This window comes from Orycteropus afer, unplaced genomic scaffold (assembly GCF_000298275.1).
Source record: "Orycteropus afer afer isolate SDZICR_OR568_19922 unplaced genomic scaffold, OryAfe1.0 scaffold00134, whole genome shotgun sequence".
Classification (NCBI taxonomy): Eukaryota; Metazoa; Chordata; class Mammalia; order Tubulidentata; family Orycteropodidae; genus Orycteropus; species Orycteropus afer.
Genome location: NW_006921721.1, coordinates 6,154,959 through 6,159,899, shown reverse-complemented (window position 1 = coordinate 6,159,899; position 4,941 = coordinate 6,154,959). Strand labels below are relative to the sequence as shown.

The window sequence follows — 4,941 nt, the reverse complement described above, 5'->3', positions numbered from 1 at the left end:
AAAAAAAAATGATAATAACATGTCAGACAAGAGACTAATCTCTAAAATCTGTAGAAAAGTTCAACACATGAACAACAAAAAGACAAACGATCCAATCAAAAATGGGCAGAGGACGTGAACAAACACTTCACCAAAGAAGATATTCAGGTAGCCAATAAACACATGAAGAAATGCTCATGGTCATTAGCCATTAACCAAAAAAAAAAAAAACTCACTGCCATTGAGTCATTTCCTACTCATAGCAATCTCTCCTTGGCTTTCCAAGACAGCATCTCTACCAAAGTAGATTGTCCAATCTTCCTTCCCAGGAGTGGCTGGTGGATTTGAACCACCAGCCTTCTGGTTAGCAGTCAAATGCCATGGGCACTGTGCCACATTAGCCATTAAAGAGATGCAAATCAAAATGAAAATTGGATATCATCACATCCCACCATTAATAGCAAAGCTCCCCCCCCCCAAAAAAAAAAAAAAAAGAAAACAACAAATGTTGGTGTGGGTGTGAAGAGACTGCAACCCTCATATACTGCTGGTGGGACTGTAAAATGGTACAACCACTGAAGAAAATAGTATGATGCTTCCTTAAAAAAATGGAAATAGAAATATCATATGATCCAGCAATCCCACTACTAAGGATATAGCCTAGAGAAATAAGAGCCTTGGTATGAACAGGTATGTGCACATCCATGTTTATTGCAGCATTCTTCACAATAGTGAAAAGATGAAAACAACCTAGTTCCCCATCAGTGGATGAATGGATAAACAAACTGGTACATACACACAATGAAATACTACACAACATTAAAGAATAATGTTGAATCTGCAAAACACCTCATAAGATGGGTGATGAACCTGGAGGATATTATGCTGAATGAAATGAGTCAATCACAAAAGGACAAATATTATATGAGAGCACTGTTTTAAAAAAGTAAAGAAAAAGTTTATACACACAGAAAAAACCTTCTTTGAAGGTTACCAGGTGTAGGAGGGGCAGGGACGATAAATCACTAATTAGAAGGTAGACTGGTATTAACTTGGGTGAAGAGAAGGGCCACATACAATGAGAGGGAGGTCAGCACAGAATAATCAAGGCAATTGAGGAGGAGCACAAGAGTTAAATGCAATAAAGGTAAATATTATTGCATACCCAATCCTGCAATATCAGCTATAATAATAATCTATGAGTGTACACATAGACACTTAAGTTGAATAGCAGTGGGAAGGCAGAAGGGACTATGCCCACAAATATGTATAGAGGTTTGACAGAGGATATTTCTACATATGTATGCACATGAAGGAGCTCTGGTGTTGTAATGCCTAAGGCATTTGACTGCAAACCAGAAGGCTGGCGGTTCAAACCCACCAGCTACTCCTCAGAAGGAAGATTGGGCAATCTATGTCCATAGTAATACCACCTCAGAAACCCAAGAAGGGGTCACTATGAGTTGGATCTGACTCTATGGCAGTGAGTTTGAGTTATGCACATATGCCACAAATATATCCATGAATGTAATAGAGCATACTACGGGCAAAGTTATGGAAACTTCTAGCCCTAACTAACCATCTTGAAGGAATGAATCACTGGGCCTAGGAACTCAGGATCATAGTCTCAGGAAACACTAAAGTCAATTGGCATAACATAGTCCACAAAGATAATAGATAATACATTCTACTTTGGTGAGTAGCAACTGGGTTCTTAAAAGCTTGTGAGAAGCCATCTTAGGTGTGACTATTTTTCTTTCCCTATCTGGAACAAAGGAGAGTGAAGAAAAGCAAAGATGCAAGAAAACAATTAGTCCACAGGACTGATGGACCGCATGAACTCCAACCTCCATGACCATGAAACCAGACAAAGTAGCTGGTTGCCCAGTTACCACTGCTGACAGCTCTGAAAGGGATCACAGTAGGAGATCTTGGACAGAATGGGAGAAAATTGTGGAACAAAACTCAAAATCATAAAAAAAAAAAAAAACACAGGCTTACTGGTCTGATAGAGACTGGTGGAACCTCCAAGACCTTAGACAACCTTAGACACTCTTCAAACCAGAACTGAACTCACCCCTGTGGCTCAACTTTCAGCCAAACAATGGACAGGTTTATAAGGTGAGTATTTTGTGGGGATTGCAAGCAATGTCACAAAATAAAATGTGTATGAATTGTTGAATGGAAAACCAATTTGGCTGTTAACTTTCACACAAATCACAATCAAAAGTTAAATAAATATAAAAGGAGCACTATTTTAAAAAAAGATGAAAACAAAACTTTCCCAACATTTTTTACTAGTTTTGTTTTGTTTCAAATGATACTACTTAAAAATTCAATATGAACAAATATTTGGCTTTATAGCACTTATAATGAAATACTTACTTTTAAATTGGAATTTTTTTCAGTGCACTAGAATTACTCTGGCTGTTTAACATGTCCTTCAACATCATTAACACCATTAGAAATCCTGCAGAAAGTACCTGGTACTCTTACAGTTTCAGATAGAGGAGCCCTGATGGTACAGGGATTAAAGGTCAACTGTCAATCGAAAGGTGAGCCGTTGGAACCCAGCAGCTGCTCTGCAGAAGAAAGATGTGGCAGTCTGCTTTTATAAAGATTTACAGCCTATCAGGAAGTTTCACTCTTTCCTACAGGGTTACTTTGAGTCAGAATTGATGCCATGGCAGTGGGTTTGGTTTTAGTAAGGTTACAAAAGGAACTTCTAAAATTTTAATTCCATTAAAAAACAAAAAGCTAGAAAATACTGCTGCAAGAAAGCACTACCTTTCTAAAAGGTACCACTGCCTGACAGTTAACATTATTCCTCAGAATGAGTAACTTTCCACCTTTTCCTAAGTACACGAAATTTTCATCTTAGAAAATAATCCAACCTGGTCCTTAACATACTCTTTCAGTAGAATTAATATTTTAAGGTATTTACCTCTCTTAAAAAAAAATTTAATGTCTCACTAGAGAGTAATATGTATATCCTACTTTGAGATATTAGATTTTCTTGAATTAGTCAAACTATGAAATTTTAGGAATTATGTGAAACTATGGAATCATCAATTTTTGTTTTTATTTTTATTTTTTAATATATCAACATGGAGTGATTTCAGTTCTCCTACACTAAAAGCGAGACTTTTTTAAAACTAGTATTGTAATGTTTAATATAATATCATTTTAATCAGTAGTGGCTTCAGGTTCAGCTGGACCTCTAACTAGTCTTAGAATTCCTCTTTTTTTCCGACAGGACGTTTTGGTTTTGTAAAATTTTGCTTATGTGCATGCTGCTTATGTGTACTTCCTCATAAAAGAAGTCGGTAGTCGATCCATCCCCATTATCTATCTCGATCTTTCTAAGACATCCATTTGTAGTTGTCTTTCTACAGTTTCTACCATCTGTTCTGTTATATTGCATGTGTACCCACACACTGAATAAATAAAAGCTATGGATTCCAAACAGTCTCCTTCGTGGGAATGTTTATACACAAACAAATGGTAATGTGCTGAAGCCTTGGGAATTCTCTTTGGCAAATCTTCTAGTTCTGTAGTGTTGGCCAAAATTATAATTTCATTTTTTACATCTATTTCCAACTGCACATAGTTGAGCTATCTGTTACTCAATTTTTCCAAATCCTGAAAACCTTCTTGAGAAAGAGGAAATGCTACTCTTTGTAGCGTTTGATGCTTAGTGTCCACACTCTTTATCAGTTTGCAGCTCATTAATTTGAATCTGTCATAATTCTTTCTAAACTTCAGTCAACAAGACAGGGAAAGAGTGTGATAGCAAATACTTTTAATATTCATGTAGTGAAACTATGGAGCCCTAGTGATGCAGTGGTTCAAGTGCTTGGCTGCTAACCAAAAGGTCAGTGGTTTGAATCTACCAGCTACTCCACAAGAGAAAGATGAGGCAGTCTGCTTCTTTAAAGATTTACAGCCTTAGAAATCCTATGGGGCAGGTCCACTCTGTCCTCCAGGTCTCTATGAGTCAGAATCAACTCCACAGCAGTGGATTTTGGGGTTTTGTAATAATACATCTTCCTTTATTGTTCCTACTACTTCACTTTTAATGTGGCCACCTCCACACTCCTTTTTCAGAGTTGCTGTTGCTGCTGCACACATTTTTTTTTATGGACATGAGTATGATCTGGAGGCCATATAATATCTATTCATAGCCTTGGAAATTCTGAGGATTTGACCCAAATAATATTTAGCTTGATTATTTTTACTCTAGCAGGGATAGAACAAAAAGAATCATAATCCTTATCCCATGAATCTGAAGGTTGACTACATTATCCAATCACAAGTTTCTCGTTTTCAATAGCTATTTTCAGAAGTCTATATTTTCCATTTCTTGTTCTGGTGAAGATACCTTTAGCATCTTCATTAGCTTGGATGTGTCTGGTGGGACATGTTGGCAGCTGCAGACTCCCAGCTCTGGTACAGAAGGCAACCTGTGGTTGGTTATTATGATCATTATTTGCAGATTTTAAAATAGAAAGAGAATCATTTTCTTTTTTAAAAAAATAATATTATATCATAGTCCCTAAGGCACTTAACTGCTCACCAGAAGGCTGGCGGTTCACACCCACCAGCCACTCCTCGGAAGGAAGGTTGGGCAATCCTACTTCCGTAGTGATACTGCCTCGGAAACTCAAGGAGGGGTCACTATGAGTCGGGGCCAACTCGACGGCAAACAACAACAACAACAACAATATTATATTGAGTTTTTGGTGGAAATTTACACAGTAAGTTAAATTCCCATTTGACAATTTCAACACAAATTGTTCGATAACATTAGTTATACTTATCACAACATGTCAATCAATATTCTCTTTGTGTTCAAGTTTGTTCCCTTTCCAGTATTCTAGTTTCCCTGCCCCTTTAGTTATCATCTTTGCTTTTGTGTAATTGTTGACTTTTTGGTCTCATACTGATGTTTCTTAAGAAGGG

General features: G+C 37.1%; 1 pseudogene; it reads right to left on the bottom strand.

Moving 5' to 3' along the window:
• Window positions 1–3,165: 3,165 nt before the first annotated feature.
• LOC103200684 lies at window positions 3,166–4,401 on the bottom strand (annotated as a pseudogene).
• Window positions 4,402–4,941: the final 540 nt, after the last annotated feature.